General features: G+C 45.8%; 1 pseudogene; it reads left to right on the top strand.

Moving 5' to 3' along the window:
• The first annotated feature begins 592 nt into the window (after positions 1–592).
• LOC123084452 (disease resistance protein Pik-2-like) lies at positions 593–6128 on the top strand (annotated as a pseudogene).
• The last annotated feature ends 16999 nt before the right edge of the window (positions 6129–23127 follow it).

Raw genomic sequence — 23127 nt, 5'->3', positions numbered from 1 at the left:
CCATTCATCTCGGTGTACTGCACTTGTCTTATGGTGGTCAGCCTAAGTGTGCTTTTGCTGTCATTCTGTGGTTTTAGTAGTTTTTAGCTTTAACTGTTAGCTGCTAGTCTCCTTTCTTCGATCATCCTTGTACTATGCACAAATGTATCAGACCTGATTGCGGGTTTCTTTCTAAGTAATGGAGTCGGGGAGCTCCTTCTTGTTGATCTAAAAAAAACAATATCTTATAGGATATTTTGCTTTGGAAGTTTGGAGTAATGTACATGTAAGTATATGCCAATCTTGTACCCAATGCCTAGAGTAGTATGGTTCAAAATTTGAAGAACAAACACTATGCCTATTGAAGTGTTATGGTTAATATTCACCATATATATATATATATATATATATATATATATATATATATATATATATATATATATATTGTTTTTCAGATTCTAATGTGAGCACTAGTAAGTAACGGAGAGTCCCGAGTGGTAGGACCAAGTTGTCCGCCTCCCATCAGGCCACTCCCGAGGATGAGTCATCATCGGATGGCGATGTCGGAGTGGACTTAGATGAACCAGATCTACTCGCTACCGAGTCGGGCGACATGGAGACCTCGGACGGCTCGGGGTCTACCTCGAGCAACACTTCCAAGAGGAAGAAATTTGGGCGTGGTCCAGGGAAGGTCCCGGAACCAACTGCTGCCAGCAACCGTCCTGTCATTTGCCCGACAGGAGAGGGGTAAGCAAGCATTTCATTTGCATCATATTTTGGATGCCACAACTTTAACCCTCACATATGTTTGTCTTTTATATCATGCAGTCAGTGGACATTTATCCCGACACAACCTAAGGAGGCACGCCCACCGAACCACGTCATTGGCTCCCTCTTGAGGAAGCACTTCCCTGGATTGTCCAAGCCGGATGATGACGATCCGTCGTCGCCAGGTTTAACCTGGGAGCATTACCTACACAACAAGGACGAGCACAATGTCACCATGGCCACCCGGGTCATCAATGCTTTTTTGTAAGTATCTTCGCTCCGACCACTGCATTTTTCCATATCCAAATCCTTGCTTGCGTGGATGGTGAGAAGATGCCATATGCTTTCTTGTAGGAAACATTTTCTTGCGTGGATGGTGAGCAGCAGAAGGCGAGCAAAGGCATCGTGAAATCTGCCCGAAAGATACTCTCTGACACCAAACACACACTACGGTACAAAGCCGTGATGCAGTGTCGGCCGCTCGATGACAAGGGAGAGAAGATGACAAGGAAGACTGCTTGCCAGACCAACTAGTCGCGAGAAGAATACATGTCAGTGGTAAGTGACTACTTCGGTTGCTAGTACTTTGATTCATCCCTCTTGTTCCTATTCGATTTTGTCTGACTAGGTGAAGGAACCCTAGATGAAGTACGATTGTTGGGAGGCCCTTGTTGACATGTGGTGTGACCCAGCATGGCAGGCGCATCATGTGGAGAAGGGAAACGATCGAGCCAAAATGACAGGCCCGGCTCATGTCCAGGGGAGCGGGAACCTAACCGCTCTCAAGCAACACATGGTATGTGGATTAAGATGTTAACTTTTTCGCACGGTGCATCTTGGTTCATTATACTTGATGGTTAATTTTGCAGGAGGCGAAGGTTGGTCGCCCGGTCCACATCCTGGAAGCCTTGAAAGAAGGCCACAAGGGGAAGGATGGCGCCGAGTTCTGCAGCGAGTCGGCGTGGGAGAAGTGGGGGACCTTCAAAGAGGTATTCCAGGAGGTGCACGGGCAGGAAGCCGAACCTACGTCCAAGCCCTTGATCCTGAGCTTCTCATCATTGTTGGCCAGGGGAAGGGACATGGCCGCCACCTCCTTTGCAATGGGGCGATGGCCACCTCCTTGCATCGCAAGCTGCATGAGATACGCGCGTCGAGCACCAGCTCAACTCCGTCCATACGGAGTCGCCCAACCGCCGCATCACGTGAGATAGCGCGTCTCAAGGTTAGCATCCTAACCTTTCATTTATGTCCATGCCTCGAAATAGCACTGTTCCAACCTATATGAGCCTAATGCCATGTTACAGGATTTAATGGCGCAGCGGGCTGTTGAAGAGGAGCAAAGGCAGAAGGCTGAGCAGGAGTCTAGAGAAAAGGAATGGGCAGACACTAACAATAGGTTGAAGCTGCTTGAGGATCAACTACAGGTAGAACATTATCTAAACTAGAGTAGAAGATTCATTACATAGGGACCAACCACCCTCACGTGACTTTACTCTTATAGGTTCTTATGCAATCTCGAAGCAGTGCAAGTGATGCCCCTCCTCCTCCTCCGAAATGTTAACCCCATGGATTCTCCTCCTCAAGATGATCTATATATGAACAAGTGTACTTCTATTGTGACATGCACGTGTTTTGCAAGTAGTGACAATATGTATGAATTTGCGACTTGTGTGTGACGTCTACTAGGATAACACATTCGACTTGTGTCTGAAAATATGTGGACTATCCCTAATTATGCATATATATATATGGACTAGATCAAATTATGCCTATATATGATCAAATTATGCCTATATATGTGTGGACTACTCCAAATTGCATTGCAGTTGTTTTTATCTGCAGGGATAAGAAAAGAAATGGCTTAACAACAGAATGGATGGGAAAAAATTTCGAGAGCAACACTCGGAAAACGATATACTAGCGAGAGCACCTCTCGGAAACCTGGTCGTCTGGGAGACACTACTGTTGTGCCACACCTTTTCCGATAGCAACTCTCGGAAACGGAGGCGAGCATTGCCAAGACAAGCTCTCGGCAAAGATATGTAAACTGTCAGCTGCCATGTGGGCCACGCTGTCCTACTGGTCAGGTGAATTGCCGAGAGCTGCTCTCGGCAAAGATGTCGTCATTTTTTTCAAAAACATTTAGCAAGTTATTTGAAACTTTTACTGATAAATGTGATCAGTGGGACCACATGTTAGTTAGAAATAACACAAAAAAAAGAAAATAGGATGTAGCATATACTTTGCCGAGTGTTGTATGGCGGCTCTCAGTAATGTACGTAGTAACTGACGGAGCCGTCTGTTGCGCACGGGCATGCCACGTGGCTCCTCTTTGCCGTGAGCGGCTCTCGGCGTCTGCAGGGTTTGCCGTGCGGTGCCTCTTTGCCGTGAGGCAGTGACGGCAAAGAAGGCAGTTTGGCGTGAAGCTGGGTTTGCCGAGAGTGACACTCGGCAAAGAAAACTTTGCCGAGTGTCCGTGTTTTAGCACTCGGCGAAGAGCATGACACTCGGCGAACGTGAAAATTCCATTAGTGATTGTTCAGGAAAAGACACCAACATGTATCATCTTGAAGGTCTGAAAGATGCTGCTGCACTTGATCTCTTCAAAAAGAAAGTACAATTACTCAGTCTGATGTCTTTTCTTTCCGTCTGCATGAGCCTTTTTACATTATTCTTTTGCATGAGATTGCCGTCAGACAATATTATTAGGAGTTTTTTAAGGTGTGTGATCATTCTTTTGTCTTTTGCATTGAGACAGTAGACTTACCGTCCATAACTTTGCTTATATTTTAATCAATAAGAAAATACACACGGAAAATTCGAATCTGAGCCCGAGCTCATCTGCACCTGCGCTCACGAAATAAATCAAAATAAATACTAGAAAAATTCAAAAAATTCCAAACAAAATTCTGGTGATGGACAATTTGACGCATGAGGTACGCTCCAGTTTTCAAAACATTTGGGCTTCTGTGCAGCTCTCAGCAAAAAAGACAAATCGGAGGTCTGTAAAAATATGTACTGTTCATATACTGTTCTGGTCTGATTTGTCTTTTTTGCTGAGAGCTGCACAGAAGTCCAAATGTTTTGAAAATTGGAGCGTACCTCATGCATCAAATTGTCTACCACCCAAATTTTTTTTGGAATTTTTTGAATTTTTTACGAAATTTTTTTCGACCGGGTGCAGATGCACCCGGGCACCGAAACGCCGCTCTCAATACACACATGCTTTTATCTGCATTTAAATGTATCGATAAATAAGACCAGTCCATAGGCTGTCTACAACAGCTAGCGCTGAAAGAAAAGCACATAATAGCACAGTTTCCTTTCTGAAACTGTAATATCAGTTATTCTTTAATCCAAATATTTAACAATATTAAATTATATCTATGTGGGTGTTTAAGGACAAGGCAGGAAAGGTTAATTTGGCCCTTGATATGGAGGAACAAGCAAAACTTATCTTAAAGAAGTGTCATGGACTTACCCTTGCAATATCAACTATAGGGGGATTCCTGGCCACTAAACCTAAAACTGCTGTTGAATGGAGGAAGATGCATGGCCGCATTAGTGCTGAGTTGGAGATCAACCCAGAGCTTAGGACTATAAAGAAAGTCCTGATGAGGAGCTATGATGGCTTACCCTACCACCTCAAGTCATGTTTCTTATACATGTCCATATTCCCTGAAGACTACATAATAAAGCGCAGACGCTTGGTGAGGCGATGGATCGAAGAGGGCTATTGCAAGGAGATGCATGGCATGACAGCTGAAGAAGTTGGTGACACATACTTTGATGAGCTTTTAGAGAGGAGTATGATTCTGCCGGGAGAAGGTGTAAACCATCATAGTGGAAAAGTTTATTCTTGTCTGCTTCATGATATCATTCGTGAAATATGCATGTCGAAGGCTAGGGAGGAGAACCTTGTTTTCACACTTGAGGAAGGATGTTGTTTGAGCAGTACAGAGGGTCCAATACGACATCTTGTCATTAGCAGCAATTGGAAAAGAGATGAAGATGTGTTTGATAATATGCTGGACTTGTCGCATGTGAGATCACTGACCGTGTATGGAGAGTGGAAACCATATTTCATCTCTAAGAAGATGAGGTTCCTCCGAGTGCTTGATTTGGATGACACATTACGGTTCAGAAATAACCATCTTAATGGAATTGGGCAGTTCTATCACCTCAGATACCTCTCTATTCGGAATGGTACTTATATTTGGTACCTTCCAAATTCTATTGGGGATTTGAGCCACCTCCAAACATTGGATATCAAAGGCACGAATATATTAGAACTGCCAACAACCATCACCAAGCTTCACAAGCTACAACACATCCGTACAACTTGTCGTTATATTCCCGCAGCGAACGAACGTGAAATGTTTGATTCTCGGTTACTGGAGAGGTCCGTGGGATGCAAACTCTTGGTGTTCCAGCAGGCCATTTTTTTGCTATCTCTAGTCAAATAATTTTGGAGTGCAGATCGTGCAGAACTTGGCTTGAACATGCATGATATGTTCAACGTGCACCGCTCTCTCTGGGTGCATTTACAAAATATAGGTACACAAGGTGTTAAAGCTCCAAGAGGGACCGGAAAATTGACGTCCCTGCGAACACTGTGTATTGTCAATGTTACAAGGGGGCATGAAAAGGTCATGAAGGACCTCAGTTCACTTACCCAGCTGTGTAAGCTAGATGTGTGTTTCACGTTTATCAACAAGGAAAACATGAAGAAGTTCTGGTCTGCCATTGCTGCTCACAACCAACTTCGTTCTTTGACAGTGCGTGGATATGACAGGGAAGCGGAATCCATAGATGGTTGTTTGGGAGGGGATTTGTTGCCACCAAAACACCTGGAGAGCCTCAAGTTGTTTTCCCCCTAGGCAGAGTACCACATTGGATGCATCACCTACAGAGTCTTTCAAAATTGGACCTAAAGCGCAGCAGATTGAACAAAGCTGATGACATACAAACCCTCGGGGATCTACCAAACCTTACAGTTTTACGACTAAGGTATTATGCAATTGTCATGGATGTTCTGCATTTCGTAGGTTCATCATTCCCGAGCCTCGTGGTGCTCGAGCTTTGGGTCACGTACAAGCTCAACCATTTGAGGTTTGAAAAGGATGCAATGCCTAAGCTCGAGCTGCTACAGACTGATGAATACCTCGATATGAAGGGGCTACAACTTCTCACGAACCTCAAGGAAATTCAGATGGATGGTGAAGGCATCAATAAGATGAAGATGCAGTTAGAGGACCAGTATGCAGAGCATCCAAATCTCAAGAACATCAGCCTGAAGCTGTTTAGCTGATGTATTCTGGCTGTGTTGATCATGTCCTTCATGCTCGGGCCCTCTCCTTGTAGCCTTATTTGCCTTAATTACCCTTCTTCTCCTTGTAATCTATTGCTTGGATTCCTCGATGTGTGCAGTTCATGTCTGCATCTCATCTAAGCTGGTTATGTGTACTAGTCATTCACCTGTGCTCCTGCACGGCCTAGCTGTTAGAAGGATACATAATTTTAAACAATATTCTTTAACATGCTAAGTTATGCAAACAACGATAAATAACAATAATCATGTGTATTATGATATTAATTGTTGGATCGAGTGCGTCTATTTTCCCATCTACTTTGCGTAGACCGCAATCATTAGTCTGAATGAAACCTTCCTATCATAGTTGTAACATACACTTATCCGTGGATTTTATGCCGGCTACTATGCATCGGAGAAAATATGTATTAGTTAAATCTATATGGAAAGATAAACATCTTCCTGGTTACAGAATAATACATATAATTTTGATCCACATTGTAAAATATATAACATATTTGGGTAAAAGTTTGGAGAAAGATACACTATACACAGTCACTGCTCAAAATTATTGGTAACTAGATGATTCCCCGCGCGTTACGGCGGGAATTCATAGCACTATATAGGAGGAAGATATATGGCATCAGAAATAGTAAAACCTAAAGGAACATACAAATATATGTTTATTTGAACCTTTGATTTTTTTTCGAAAGTTCAAAAGAAATTGAAAGGGTAAAATGCATGGTTAATGTATGGTGGAGCATTTTAGTTGGCTGAATTGGGGAGTGGGAGTGGCGATGAAAGTGGTAACAGGTAGAAAGCCCTGTGCTCATAGGCTCTGTTGGGCCTAAATTCAGAAAGGAACAATTCTATTTGCAATAATCCTAAGAGAAGAAAATGGAGCGACACCAACACGATATCTAAAAATATATCAATTCAATTTAAGCGATCTAAGTTTATTTTTTATCTCAAAATATCAATTCAATTTAGATCTAAGATTTGCATCAATAACAGCTATCACATAATCAAATAATGGAAGATTGAACAGAAAAATAAAAATGAGAGGGAGAGAGAGAGATAATTCTGTAGTAAAGCAATTTTTCTTGCGTTCATTGCAAATGCTACTTCCTTATCATACCTGTCATGCTCCTCTACCATAGGTCCACCGGCTGTATACATGTACCTTGATGCCGACCCCTCTTAAATCTCTATCACGATCTTTAACGATGAGGTCCCCATATGTACATGCCATACCACCTACGGCTCCTCATCAGTCTGGGCACTCTGAAAACATGAGAAGCAGAGGAGAGCATCGGTCGAGCCAACCTCTGCGGCTAAGGTACGAAGAAAAAATTGGGCGGGCAGCCAAAAGAGTGAACAAAAAGTTCAGATTCCAAACCATACTACCAGCGATTGAATTTATTATTCAGAATGTTATAGTATACAGGATAAAGGAAAAATGGTACAGACCGAGTAATCAGAATTTGGGAGAAAAACCACGCGACCGCAACATGGGGATGGGTTGCTCCGGCCCTCGGCACAGCTCAGCGTTGCTACTCGCTGCCACGGTGCGGTCGGCAGCCCGACAGGTCGACCTCTGGCTCCCCTTGTAGGTGCCCTGCAGCCGTGCACCTTTGCCATCGGCCTATTCGGCCCTGATGTATGCCCGTAGATGTGAAAGCAGTGGCGGTCGCGGCTGGCTGCGAACAACGAAGCGACCGAGCGAGGCGAGGGTGGATGCGCACTAAGTGGTGGGTCGGGATCACGGCACCTTCCATCGGTGCCTCCGCTCCCAACTCTCAGCTCCAGGCGCGGCGGCCGCTGCCACCCCCACATCTGCTCCCGCCCTTTCCCATCTGATGGAGTCCGACTTTCCCCCGTTGAGTCCTTCCTCCTCGAAGGAGGCATCGCTTGACATCGCCGAAGCCGCGGCTTGGTGCATGCATATTACGGGCTTCCTCTTGCGCCAGTACACAATCCAAGGGCTTCTCCTCCGCTTGATGTGGCCGGGCAGCCGGATCCGAGTCCCATCCAGACCGCTGGACACGAAGTGGGGTGAGGATAGAAGTGAAGAAAATTCCCTGTGATTGGGAAAGCCGCAGGGGGAGAAGGAAGGGGAAGGAAGAAGATTATCATAGGCGTCGATCAGGGAGATGAAGCGGAGAAGGTTAGCGTTCAACCTTCCAAATTAAATTGGATGCTGGAGCGAGAGGAAAGTGGGGGCGCTTTGGTTGGGCTGGATGACGGAAAGAGGCGTCCGTGAGCAGCCTCTATCCTGGGTCCTACCAGCAGTAACGCTGTTGTTTTTTATTGTGGTGGCCCCCACATGTAATCCTCTAACTAAATGGTGATGTGGCAGTCTTGCTGATGTGGATGGGCTGCATGTCAAGAGAAATACAATAGTGGGGATGAACTATTTAGGTATTATAGATGAGAGGCATAAGCCGCAAGGGCAAGGTTTTTTTCCAGATAATTCCACTGATATTTTTGGCATTTAGTGATGGATACCATTACCTAAGATTATGCTTCTTTGTCGCTGTTGGTGTAGATATAGACCACAAAAATAATGATACTCTTATCATCAAAACATTTATATTTCTTCTTAATAGTATTAGGCAGTGCTCCCACCTCAACCTAAAAAAAATACTATATCTATCTATCTATCTATACCTCTATATCTATCTATCTATCTATTTATACCTATACTAATTACAGACTCTCTAGAAATGATGACATTAATTAGAAATTAGGAGCCGTTAATTTGGTGGACCAATGATTTATTACGGTGTAGATCTACCCATATAACTAATGGCTGAATCTTTGCTCATTGCTGGAAAAAACGTTATTCATGAAGGCCCACAATCGAGGCACAATCCTAATCCACCGTTTCTTCCTCTAACTAACCAAATCTCCCCTAAAAAAACAATCTCTATCTCTCCCGAAGAAAAAAACATTCATCTTCATGAAAGCCCACAATCGAGGCACAATCCTAATCCACCGTTTCTTCCTCTAACGAACCAAATCTCCCCTAAAAAAAACTAATCTCTGTCTCTCCCGAAGAAAGAAACAAGCTTCTCTATCCTAAAAAAAACAATCTCGATCTGCTCCTTCTACTCCACGGCCTCTTCCATTGAAAAACAAATCCATCCACGTTTCTTCCCCTTCTACGTGATCTCTTTCTCTCCCTCTCTCCCTCTCTCTCTGCCACAAATTTCCTCATCAGGATCAGGTTTGTTTTCTTGCGATTACATATGAATCTGTCGTTACTTTTTCCTTGAATTTGAATCTCTCCCCGACATCTCTTCTTCCTGTCTCCATGTCACGTCGCTGTACTTCAGTCACAATTGGTTGTAGGTGTGAGTTCCTGCCACCACAAGCAGCCCATCCTTCTCGTCCTCTTCTCTATCCCAGCCTCTAATATGGGATCCGTTTCCCTGAGATAAAACTGTGTTTGTGTGCGTTGAATTCCTGCCCGAAAGATTGAATAAGTGGATGTTTGATCGGGAGGTTATGTATGTGGATGTTCAGGTCAATCGAGCGCCAACTTCTATGTGTGCATGTCCCAGGACGAGCTGTGTGCTAGCTCCGTGTTGCATTTGGTTTGGAAGGAATCAAAGCACGACTCAGGTTGCTAGGCCGCTGCTAATAGTCGATGCTGCAGGCCCATACAAGCATGGTCCTGTTGGCATCGATTGTGTCTATATGCTCTCCACAGATTGAATCCAAAATCTTCTCACGTACAAATATTTCGAAACCTCATCGAGTTTGGGTTGAAGAACAACTCTGCCTATCAGGTTAGCTTATAAAAGTTATTAAACATCCTGTTAGTTTGCAACATCCTCCCTGGTGCAAGTTAGCGAATGGTCTTTTCACCCAAAGATTTTTCTAGCAATTATGTATTCCACAGGTTATATTAAATATGCTGCTTACAAACTACCCGAGAAACTTTTGGTTATCATTGTTCTACTCTCTTTTACAGTTAAAGCTTTGGATTTGGTAGCCACTTCTATAGGCTAAACTACATGTACGAATATTTAAAATTTTGTGTTCTTTTATTTGTTCATTTGTCTATATGTCTATTTTATTACTATACTAACTACAGATTTTAATAGCCACAGATCTATTGGACCTTATAATAACTGCTGGGATTAATTTATTACTTTGATATATTAATTTATATTACACACGTTTATTCTAGAGGTTATAAAGTTTTTCTCAATTCGATTGATTTACCCATTGGGAGATATGTGGTAGCCCAATCCCCAAAAAGAAAATATCTTCTGAAAAGAAAATATATAATAGTCTCCTCCTTGACAATCTGGCATGGGGCTTTATAAAAATAAAAAAGGAAGACGCTCTGTCATGGGGGAAATTGGCAGCCGGGCATCTCAGAATTCTGTCCTTGATAGGTTGGTGTCACGGCTGCAATGTAGGATTTGTGTCACGGCTGCAAGGTGGAGAATCAGCTTGTGCCGAACGGTGGCCTCTATGCCCGGGTCGACTTCCTCCTCAGCTGTAGTGGGCGGTGGCCAATGGTTGTGTCATCTCTTAACTTAGCTATCAGGTTCCTGTGTTGCTCAACCAGTATTTAAAATTTTTTTTGTGTAGCTGGCTGCTTCCACCCATGGATGGTACATAATCCTTTGGTCCTCTACGATTGATTTTTCCCAGGAACAGCTAACATTTGGTTTTATCCATCCCATACATAAACTCTAACCCTACAACTAAATTAATTCTAAATATGCTGCTACTGGCTGGTGGCATCTTAGTCCATAGACATAGGGCACATATATATATGTAGATTATTGTCGGAGATGTGTGTACAATATAGGTTCATATCCAATAATCTGTGCTACTATTATTCAAAAAAAGATATTCTAATTTGAGTTGCATCTAATGCATCTAGGGATTGGTGGGGAGTGGACGTCACGATGAGTTGTAGGGAGGAGAAGATGTTCTTGAGAATTGTGGCTGCAAGGGCGCCCGTGATGGACTGGTAGGTGTCCTTTGTCATATAGTTTTCGTGGCTACTGCAAAGGTGCATGGTGTTGTATTCTTGATGTTTCTCCTTGCTAATCATTGTTATGCACAAATACATTTTTGTTGTAATTAACGGATTGAACGTTTTATCAGTCTCATTAGAATTAGACTATTTGCTATATTGAGTTTGGAGACGGAGTTAATGTTGATCGGTAATGCTCTATAAACTAAACTAATATGTACTTTTTCATTTCATGTGCCAAGTCTATTGTTTTCATATGCAGTTTTTTTAACTGTAGACATGGGTGAGTTTAATCGGGAGTGTATGGATTGGTTATTCTCTCTTATCAGAAGTGCTGATTTTGTTTTTTGTTTACCACTCGCAAGTTTACATGAGACAGTATTCATGCCATGAATATCATACATAAGTCATGAATGCAAAGAATCTGCAACAAATCACTCACATCGCTATATCGATCTAGCTTTTGTCACACGGAAAAGTTATCAACAAGTTCATAGCCTGTATGCAACTCAATATTTTTTATGTTCATGTCATTTAACTCCATAATTTCATTATTTACAGTTAATTTCACTCATTGAATAATACCTAAATGCAAATCCAAAAATAATGGATATGCTCACGAATTTATCTACAAGGGAACATGTTACTCTCAGTTTAAAAACTTCGCATTTTAAACCAACTTTAAAAAGAAAGAAACAGACCTACTTTCGAATATAGTAGTAATTGTTGATTATTAAATTGACTATATAATGTTTTGATTTAAAATACATAACATTCAAAAAAATAACTAGCCCGTGTGAACGCACGGGTTGGCAACTAGTATACTTAATTGATAATGTGTCTATCTATATTCAAATTAAACAGTACAGTATTATCTTGTAACACTGGGAAATTTGGTTTACCCTATAAATTTAAAATTGATTTGGTCTGGAAAATTTAAAACTTAATGATGTTTCTAAAATATTCCTATTTGAAAACTTAAAGGTCTGGGTGCCAAGCCATGGTACAGAAAACGATTATAATCTTTCAGTTATATCTCTTAATGTAAATTTATAGATTTTTTATGCCTGACAATTTATGCATATATTTATTATATTATTGTTAGGTGATTTCATGTATTAAATTATTTTGCAAGTTTGTATATGATTAATTTTATTTTTTCTGGGTCTTTGTTCGGGCATAAGCTTCCCTTTTAACGTCAGGCTTGAGGACTCTTTATGTGTAGTTTTTTTTATCTAAAAGCACACATAGATGTGGTCTTTATTTTTTTTTCTTTTGAGTAGGACGTGGTCATTATTTTGGTAGGTACGGGGACGTGAGCTTTTTTCTTAGAATGGCCTTGGAGATCTTTTTTTTTCTTAGCATGTCATGTGGCCTTTTAAAGTTCAAAGGTATGTGATTTTTTGGGACATGGACGTGGGAGATGATGACTCCTAATTTTTATAGCTGGAGGACTCTTCTTTATTGGGTACCTGATGTATTCTTTAGGCAGAGTCTCTCCTATATGTACGTGCATGTTTATTCTTCACGTGTGCTCTATAAGTCATAGTCTTCTGGTAAATCCTGATCATTTAATTTTAAATCTAATGGTTAAATTAATTTTGATGATGTGGATTACTATAGAGGCTCGAAAGGTGCCTCCAATTAGTAAATATAACATAAGATATAAGATGTGTGCTTGATCAGTTATCCTCTAAACTTGAGTACTTCATCCATCCATCCATCCATTTGTAACCAGATGATGATGTTTCACATATTGACATGGTACCCGATTTGTATCTTTAGCTGTTACTTTTTGTACCATATCGTCATCTGGACATATTGCGAGAAAATTGATAAAGTGCTTCCGAGAATGTGTCTTGTAATAGTTCATGCAGTTTTGTACCATAATGTTACAGATTTGATGGACTCGCGTGACAATATGACAAACACGGAAGAGCAACGGACTTGACTTGATGACGCGGTGGAATATGCAGAGGTAGGATTTAGTAAGCACAGAGGTAGGCAATGAGGTTCTCCTGGAGAAGCTGCTGGATCTCTTTTGGTACTGTGCATACCTCACATACAAGAAGCAGAACAAAAGCAGAGACGCAAGTGACAGTGCACCAAGGGTCTGACTTAGTGGATTGATTCAGACAAGGCAGTCTGGGCAAGAGCTATTCAACTTGTCAGGTGCTCTGTTTGCTCTGTTTTTCAAACCGAATCTCGCAGTTTTACGACTGAGAGAACAGGGCAATTGTAATGAATGAGCTGCATTTCCTAGGCTCATCTTTCCTGAGGATACTCGTCTGCTCGAGATTTGCCTCTGTGATAGAATTCCCGGCCTTATGAGGATTGAAAAGGACGCAATGCCTAAGCTCGAGCTTTTTTTTGTACAGGCAGCGTTCTCTGGACGACTGCTCACTCTTATGTATATTCCTAATTTTCAATGAAAAGGCAGAGCACCTGCCGTTCGAGTCAAAAAAAAAAAAACCTGGAGATGAACGGGCTATGGTTTCTCACGAAATCGGATGAATAATAACGGCATCGATAAGATGAAGAAACAGTTAGAGAACATGTACACGGAGCATCCAAATCTCAAGAACGTCAGATTGAAGCTGACGTAGCCTACCCTGGCCAGTAGACTCGGTCTTGTAACTGCTGCTCATGTCCTTCTTGTCAAAATTACATTGCTCGATTGGGTCCTCTCCTTTGTAATCTTATCTGCCTTAATCACCCTTCTTCTCCTTGTAATTTCTTGCTTCAATTCGTCGGGTGTATTACTGTGTATATCCTGTGTAGTCTTATCTGCCTTATAATAACCCTTCTTCTCCTTGTAATCTGTTGCTTCAGTTCGTCGGTGTATTGCCGTATATCTCTGCATCTCTAGCTGGTTGTTATGTGTATCTGTGTTCCCCCAAAAACCCTCCCGCCCGCGCGCTCCCGCCCCACACCCCGCCATGAAGGACGCTATCGACCTCGACGCCGCCGCCGGCCTTGCCTCCCTCGCCTCGTCCGGCGCCCCCGCCCCCGCCGGGAAAGGCAAGTCTCGTGCCCCGCGCAAGATCGCTGCCGCAGCCAAGCCAAAGAAGCCGCTGACGCCCGCACAACGGGCAAGGAAGTCGGCCAAGAGGAAGGACCGGAGGCACGCCACGGACGCGAGGGATGAGGCCGCCGCGCAGGCCACCGTTGCCGCCGCCGCGCAGCAAGAGGTCACCAACGTCCGCGTCGCGGCGGGAACGAGGGAGGCGCTCTACATGCTAGGGTTAAACTCTGGCCAGCACGACCTCCTCAACGCCGCCGACGCCGCGGCCAGCACCGGCTCATCGGTGTTTCCTTGGATGATGCTGCCCGACTCGCCCCGCACATCGGCTTGTAGCCCGGTGCCCGGCTTCCATGTGTACCCGCAGGCCTCCCTCCTCTCCGGGGAGAGCTCGCCCGACGTGAGTGTGGTCGCGCCTGCCACGCTCGCGCCCGCACCCATCGACCTCAACGCTATCCCGGTGGCCGGTGGCTCGTCATCAGGTGGCGCGAGGAAACGCGCGCGGCAGACGTCGGCCGACGTGCTCCCGGAGGCCCGCAACCTGTTCGAGGGAATGCCGTCCACCATCGACGGGGACTACATGCAGAACCTCATCTTCGAGGGTGGTGCGCTGGCCGCTGGCTACGATCCCGACGACACACAAAGCCATGACGGCCGCTGGCTATGATCCCGATCAGGCGGCCTTCATGCGTGATCAGTTCGGCATCGACCTGGATGGCTTCTCACTCGACCATGAGTTCCCGGACGATTACGGGCTAGAGGAAGAGGACGAGTGCGACATGAAGTGGAGCCCTTGTTCGAGGACGAGGTCACCAACCAAGCGGCCGGTCCTAAGCTGAAGCGCAAGAGCAAGCGCACAAAGGCATACACGGCGGCCGAGGACAAGCTTTTTTGCGAGTGTTGGTGAGACATTGGACAAGACCCCGAGACGGGCGCCGAACAAAAGCATTCAACCTTTTGGATTCATGTCCACCGGGAGTTTCATGAGCGCAAAAAGTTTCCGCCTTACCAACTTGTGAGCACGCGCGGGTGGGTGTCCATTTCCATGCGATGGAGGGTGATCCAACAAGAGTGCAACAAGTTTTGCGCCACTCTTGAGAGCATCAAGGCCTGCCCCGTGAGCGGCATCGGCGTGCAAGACATGGTATGCTAGAAAGCCGCCCTCTTTTGTGTCATCAAGTTCATGCTTGCAGGTTCATTTGCATATCATTTGCCCATATGCTTGTATGGAAAAAATTTGTAGGCATTTCAAGATTTGGAGGCATTCAAGGTTCAACACAACGGCAAGTGCTTCAACCTCTCCCATTGCTTTCGGGTCATCAAGGACGAGGTGAAGCTCAAGGCGCAATATGCCGCCCTCAAGTCGCGTGGGGGGAAGAAAGCCGTGGAGGAGGTTGGGGAGGGCGAGCCGTCACGGCCGCGGGGGAACACCAACTCCAAGAAGGAGGACAAGCGGGATGTGGAATCCAACACCTTGATCGCAAGCGTGGATGGCATGATGAACAAGAAGGACACAAGGGAGGAGGAGCGCCGACATTTCAAGGCGGAGAAAATGGACGTTTTCATGGAGATTTAAAGGAGGAGGCTTGAGATAGACGCGGAGAAGCAAGCCAAGATGTTCGAGCTCGAGACGGAGAAGCAAGACAAGATGCTAGAGATCGAGGCCGCTAACGCCAAGACCAATGCCAAAGAGGTGGCTCTCGCGAGCATGATGACCGGGGTGGAGATCATGAAGGTGGATCTCAACACCGTGTCGCCAAGGAAGAGGCCGTGGTTCAAGAAGATGCAGGCCGACATGCTCAAGTTCGACGACGAGTGATCTATGGCCGCAAGCGTCGTCCTTTTTGTATGCTGGCAGGTGTGCTGGCATGACCACGGGGGCCGCGATGGCATGGTCGAACTCAAGTCGGCCGGCTGGCATGTGTGCTGGCATGTGTGCCGGCCGGCTGGCGAGTGCGCCAGCATGAACCGTGGTGATATTTTCTGAAGCCGGCATTGTATGCCGGCGCTGGCATGGTGCCGGCATGATGAGACATGGCCGCTGGCATGATCGGCCGCGGGCCTTTTTTTTAAGTTGACGCGGACATGAAATGGGTCGGCGTTTTGGGCGCACTGCCGACCCAAATACAAAACTGGGCGGACGCCGGGCGGGCGGCCGACCCAAACGGAAAAGCGGACAAATGCGCTGTCCGTTTGGGTCGGCCCGTTGGAGTTGCTCTAATTAGATACAAGTAGCTGTGTGCCTCGGGTCTTTTCCATCTCACTCTTCCCTTCTTGCTCTTTCTTGATGAGTGGTGAGGACTCACCAGTACACAGTACGTTGCCCTCCTCACTCTTCCCTTCTTGCTCTTTCTTGATGAGTGGTGAGTGTAATGCGACTGCTTTTGCTGATCTAGTACTTACCAAAACTTTCTACCCCATCTTCTCCTTGGTTTGCTTTGTATCTGCGCATGGCGATTGGGTAGACTTCGAACTACACGACCGAAAGTGTTTTTTCTCATGTACTTGGCTTAGCCTAGGGAGTCCCGCATCCATCCACAGGTTAGGGAGGAGACTACAAAAAGTGTTTTTTCTCATGTACTCGGTGTAGCCTTGGGATTACCGCACCCATCCACAGGTTAGGGAGGGGATTATGCCCCCTTGATAGGCAAACTAGTTGAGGGCATATTAGTTGATGATGATGAGAATTGCATTTCCTAGGTTCATCTTTCCCGGGCCTCATGGTGCTTGAGCTTTAGGTCCTGAACAATCTTACCTTTTTGAGCGGGAGATAAGGGGCTACAATTTCTGGTGGACCTCAAGGAAGACAGAATTACAGAAGCGCTATGTAGAGCATCCAAATCTCAAGAACATCAATTTGAAGCTGATTAGCTAATGCAGCTCACCCGGCCAGTACCCAGTATTCTGGTTGTGTTGTTCACGTCCTTATTGTTCAAATTATATTGCTCGGGTCCTCTTTGTAAATATGTAGATTCAATTCGTTTATGTGTGCCGTGCATCTCTGCAATGCATCTCTAGCTGGTGTTATGGGTACGTGTGGCCTTGATGAATTGTACTGTAAACTTGAGTATTCCATCCATCCATGCATCCATTTGTAACCAGGTGATGATGTTTCGGGTATTGACATGGTACCCCATTTGTATCTTTGGTTGTTGCTTTTTGTACCGGATCATCAACTGGATATGTCACGAGAAATTGATAAAGTGCTTCCGATAATGTATCTTGTAATAGGTCATGCAGTTTTGTGCCACGATGGTACAGATTTGCTGGACTCCCGTGACAATATGATAAACACGGAAGAGGATGTGAAAGAAGAGAATCATAGATTGGATTGGCGCACCTAATATGGTGGCTTCAGGGTCATTATATACTATGCCTCTAGGGCATACGGCAGAGCCGATGAGTACAAGAGTTTGTTATGAAGAGATATACAAAACCCTAGCAAGTAACAACCTCCTAGATATTAACAGTACACGGTTTAACATACCCCTGCAGCTGAACTCCCTACAAGAAGATTCAGATTGTGCCTGTTTGGAAGAAACCATGCCTCAGCTAGTGGCTTCGTGAATATATCTGCCACTTGTTCCCTGGAGGAGATGAATCGAACGTCAAGTGCCTTGGCCGCAACTCGTCCTTAAACAAAGTGAAAGTCCACTTTTATATGTTTGGTTCTGGCATGAGATACCAGATCTCCAGATAGATAAGTGGCTCCTAAGTTATCGCACCACAGAACGGGAGGGTGTGATAGGAAAACACCAAGTTCACAAAGGACTGACTCTATCCAAATTAACTCAGCCGATCCATTTGCAAGATCCTTGTATTCAGACTCCGTGCTCGACCGAGAGACCGTAGCTTGCTTTTTGAGCTCCAAGATACAAGAATGGGACCAAGAAAGACAACAAAACCTCCTGTGGACCTGCGGTCATCACTGCACCAAGCCCAGTCTGCATATGAGAAACAACTTAGTAACATCAACGGAGACATTCAAATAGAAAGACCCATTCTATGAGTGTACTTCAAGTATCTCAGGATCCTCTTGGCTGCCGAAAAATGCACAGTTGTTGGAGCATGAAGAAACTGACAAACACGATTTACAGCAAAAGAGATATCTGGTCTCGTGTGTGTCAGATACTGGAGTGCTCAACTAGGTTGCGATATTTGGTGACCCACTATTGTTAATTTTCTCACTTGAAGACATGGGCGTCGTAGAAACTTTGCAATTTTCCATGTTGGCATGACGAAGGATATCGCCAATATAGTTCTGTTGAGACAGAATTATCCCCCCTATTGAAGACTGCACATGCACGCCAAGAAAAAAATTGCAAGGGGCCATGATCCTTGAGAACAAACGAGGCCTAAAGATCAGCAAGCAACTTGGTGGTAGAAGCAAGACAGGAACTGGCCACAATGAAGTCATCCACATAGACAAGCATAAAAATGGTGACACCGCCACGTAGGGAAGTGTCTGCTTTGGATGCTAAGAAACCAAGTTGTTGAAGCCGAGAACTCAACCTGGAGTACTAGGCGTGAGGGGCCTGTTTGAGTCCATAAATAGCTTTGTGAAGCTTACACAAGTGACGAGGAGCAGAGCGAGCCTCAAAACCAGGAGGTTGCCTCATGTAGACTTCCAACTGAAGAACGCCATGAAGAAAAGCATTCTGAAGATCCAACTGACACAAACACCAGCCAGACGGGCCATGTGACGATCCACAGAACCACCAGATTTGTGCTTGATCTTGAAAACCTACTTGCAGTCAATCACATTGGCATGGGAAGGAGGAGGGACCAGGGTCCATGTATCATTGTGATGAAGCGCATCAAGCTCAAGTTGCATTGCCCGGCGCCACTCTGGAGAGGTGATCACCTCTCTGTGATCAGCAGGCTATCGATGCTAGGAACGCACGATGACACAAATCATACATGACCGTACCATCATTGCGCTGCATGGGTTTTCAGATGTTGTCACGGGTGCGTGTCACCATAGCATGAGTCGGCGGAGCAGCAGATCCAGATGCCACAGAGGATCCAAGAGGAATGCATGCAGAGGAGCGAGCGGGCAAATCCTCCTGCGATCCCGTGTCGCCCTCAGGTGCAGAGGCAGCCGAGAGATCCGTCTGGGATTGAGAGCCACAGGTGAGCTTAGCTGTTGGCCCCGCAGCAGGAGCCTGTCCCACAGATGCAACGCGGGCCTTAGCCCGTGGCGAGGCGGGTGGTGAGGACACCAGTCTAGGGATGGGTCCCACCACTACAGGGGTGGACACGCACGACGAGTGGGCACCGCGGGGGATGAGTCAGACCGCCCATCGGCGGACGCCACGTGGCTCACTAGTGATGGCGATGCGCCCCGCTTGTTGTCGCCAGGCGCAGGAGAGGACGTGTCACTGTCGGCTGACAGCGTGTGATCCAAGGATGGATCGGCTTCGGATCCAGTGCCAGAATCCTCTTGGGATCCCGTAGCGTTGATTTTCTACGCCAAAGGTGATCCTGCATCCAGATTAGTACGCGAAACAGACGTGTCATAGTTCATGTGGTCATGGGAAAATAAATGAATGGCATGTTCAGCAACTTGAGGTGGGATGGGATAGGGTTGACCATCTGCAATAGGAAAAGAATTCTCCTAAAAAATTACATCACGTGAGATGTACACACGCGCCATAGGCAAGTGGAGGCACTTGTAGACATTGTGGTGAATGCTATACCCGACAAACACACACTGTTGAGACCTAAAAGCAAGTTTGTGAGTGTTATAGGGGCGCAAGTTGGGCCAACATGCACAACCAAACGTGCGGAGGGAGATGTAGTCAGGCTTATTGTAAAACAATTTTTCCATAGGACTCATGTTGCCAATGACACAACTAGGAAGTCGGTTGATAAGATAACAAGCTGACAAATATTCCTCGTCCCAAAAACTCAAAGGCATGGACGCATGTGTTAATAATGATTGACCCATGACAATGATGTGACGATGTTTCCTTTCACCAGAACCATTCTGTTAGTGTGTGTGTGGACAAGATATGTGATGTGTAATGTCAACTTGATGAAAGAAAGTATTGCTAAGTTTTTCATATTCACCACCCGATTGAACGCATATGATTTTACGAGATAAGAGACGTTCAACATGAGCAAGGAAATAACAAAAAACATCAAACACATCACATTTTCATTTGAGAAGATAGATCCACACAAACTTACTACAATCATCAATAAAGTAGACATAGTACTAGAATCCACCAGACGAGGAAACACTCGATGATTTAGGAAAAGTTAATTGGTGTGCTTTGCCTTGTTGACATGCATTACACACATGGATCATAGACCTACTGGAAGATGGTAATTTATTGGACGCCAAAACATGCTGAAAAACTTGTGTTGATGTTTGGTCGAGCCTAGCATATGCCAGTCTTCAGCGGAGAGCCAAACCGAAGACAAGGCGTGAAAGGGTGAAGGCCGAATGGGATAGAGCCCATTTTCACATCTTCCTTGAAGAAGAACCCTCTTGGAGATGAAATCCTTCATAAGAAAATGAGTAGGATAATATTTTAGATAAGTGTGATTACCAATGGCAAGGCGATTAACAGAGAGAAAGTCCTTCTCTCCGTCGGGAACATGTAATATGTTGTGAAGTTTAAGATTGGCAGAGCGTGTAGGGAGTGTTGCATGACCACGATGAGCTATGTGCAAACCTGAGCCGTCGGCCGTGTGAAGGTGGTCCCTCCCTGGGTACTTCTCCCTTACAGTGAGACAAACCAGCTCGGAGGTGATGTGATCGGATGCCCCCGTGTCGGTGAACCAGGTCGGATCACCGAGGATGGACGGCGGTGAAGCAGCCGCCAGGCCAGCCATCTTGGAGTTTTGGGGTTGTAAAGCATGATTATAGCATTGGCCACACTCCAAGCGTAGTGCCCAGGGCCATGACAGAGTTGGCCGCGGGTGTCCCCGCCACCATCGTAGTCACCACGGTCACCACCACTGCGGTTGCCGCCGTAGTCACCCTGCTGGCAATTACCATCACCGCGGTTGTTGTTGCCGTAGTCACTGCGGTCATCTTGGTTGCCGCGGCCCTTGCCACGGTAGTTGCCCTTACCGCGGTTGTTGGTGTTGCCGTTCTTGTCGGGCGCGATGTAGTTAATAGAGGATCCGTCGGCGTGGAGATGAAGACGAGCAGCGTGGTGCTCGCGGTGACGCTCGAAGGAGAGAGCATGGGAATAGACCTCCCCATGGGTCATCTCATCGATCCTAGTCGTAATAGCGTGATGAGAGGATCGTACTCGCTGTCGAGACCTGTGATGACAGCGGTGATGATGTTCTCATCCTGCATGGGACGACTAGCAGTCGCGAGCTGGTCGGCGTAGGAGCGGATCTTGGCGAAGTAGTCCACCATGGAAAGATTGCCCTTGCAGAAGTTGGCCATGTCGAGCTGGATCTGCGCAACACTGGCACAACAATGGATGTAATACATCTCCTCAAGATGCGCCCAGATGGCACGGGAAGTATCAAAACGGGTCACTTGCTAAAGCACATCATCGGAAAGAGAGGCTAGGAGGTAGCTGAGGACAATCTGGTTCAGTCGGTACTAGATGGCGTACTCCGGGTTGGGCATGCGTTCCCCCTTGTCATCGGGTGGAAGCAGTCGAGCAAGGGTGGGGGAGGTGCCATCGATGTAGCCAGTAACATTGGCGATGCGAAGGGAAGGAAGGATATGGGCTTTCCAGAGAAGGTAGTTGGAAGTGGTGAGCTTGGCCGTGATGAGGCTGGCGGAAGGGGCAGGGACAGAAGAGGTGGAAGGAGCCGAGAGGGAAGCCGGGAGAGAAAGAGTTATCATGGCAGAGGAGGTCATGGTGCCGGCATAAGGAGAACCCATCGAGCAGTTATGCGAGATGGCCTGATACCATGTGAAACAAGAGAATCATAGATTGCATTGGCGCACCTAATATGATGGCCTCAGGGTCATTATATACTATGCCTCTAGGGCATACGGTGGAGCCGATAAGTACAAGAGTTTGTTACAAAGAGATATACAAAACCCTAGCTAGTAACAACCTCCTAGATATTAACAGTACACGGTTTAACTGAGGAATGGACCATTTTTAAGGGGAATAGCAACGGACTTGACTTGATGGCGTAGTGGAATATGGAGAGGTAGAAGTTAGTAAGCACAGAGGCACCAAGGGTCCAAGTATCATTGTGACACACAGGAAGCAGACCAAAGCAAGTGACAGTGCACCAAGGGTCTGACTTAGTGGACTGATTCACACAAGCCAATCTGGGCAAGAGCTATTCAAACTAAAAAATTGATCCCTGTCTACAAACCCTCGGGAGTCTACCAAATCTCGCAGTTTTACGACCGAGGAACGAGTCAATTATAATGAATGAGATGCATTTCCTAGGCTCATCTTTCCTGAGCCTCGTGGAGCCGAGATTTGCCTCTGGCCCTGTGATAGCAATCCCGACCTTTTGAGGTTTGAAAAGGGCGCAATGCCTAAGCTCGAGCTGCTACAAACTGACAGATAAATACCTGGAGATGATTATAGGGATATGGTTTCTCACGAGCCTCAATTACATTCTGACGATTTATCATGGCATTCACGGGAACTCTGTTGTGCCTCACGTTCACCGGAAGCGGAGCAATCAGCAGCCGCACACCAGCAGGTCAACACAGCTGGAGCAGGAGACGCTATGAAGCAACCGTGAGAGAGCTCCATGGCCAGCCTTGTACAAGCCAATCTTGGCATGAGCTGTTCAAAATTGTCAGGAACACAGCCAAAGCTTAGCACAGCTCACTCTTTTCTTTTCTATACACAAGGGACTCAGAGCATCTCCTCTAGGCTCCCCCCGAGGCACTTTTTCAGCGCCGGCGGGCGAAAAACTCTCCACTCACGCCCCCACAGCCTTAAAAAAGCCGGATTTGACAAAAAACAGAGCCGGCGGTACCAGGGCGATCCCAGGCCACCGGGGGGCTGTTGGGGACGGAGAGAGAAGATTTTGCATGTCAATGGCCCACTGTCAGCCTCTCACTCGTCTCTTCATACTTTTCCTCCCGGCCCC

This window comes from Triticum aestivum, chromosome 4A (genome assembly GCF_018294505.1).
Source record: "Triticum aestivum cultivar Chinese Spring chromosome 4A, IWGSC CS RefSeq v2.1, whole genome shotgun sequence".
Taxonomy (NCBI): Eukaryota; Viridiplantae; Streptophyta; class Magnoliopsida; order Poales; family Poaceae; genus Triticum; species Triticum aestivum.
The sequence above is the reverse complement of the archived record's forward strand: the minus strand, read 5'-3'. Positions and strand labels throughout refer to the sequence as shown.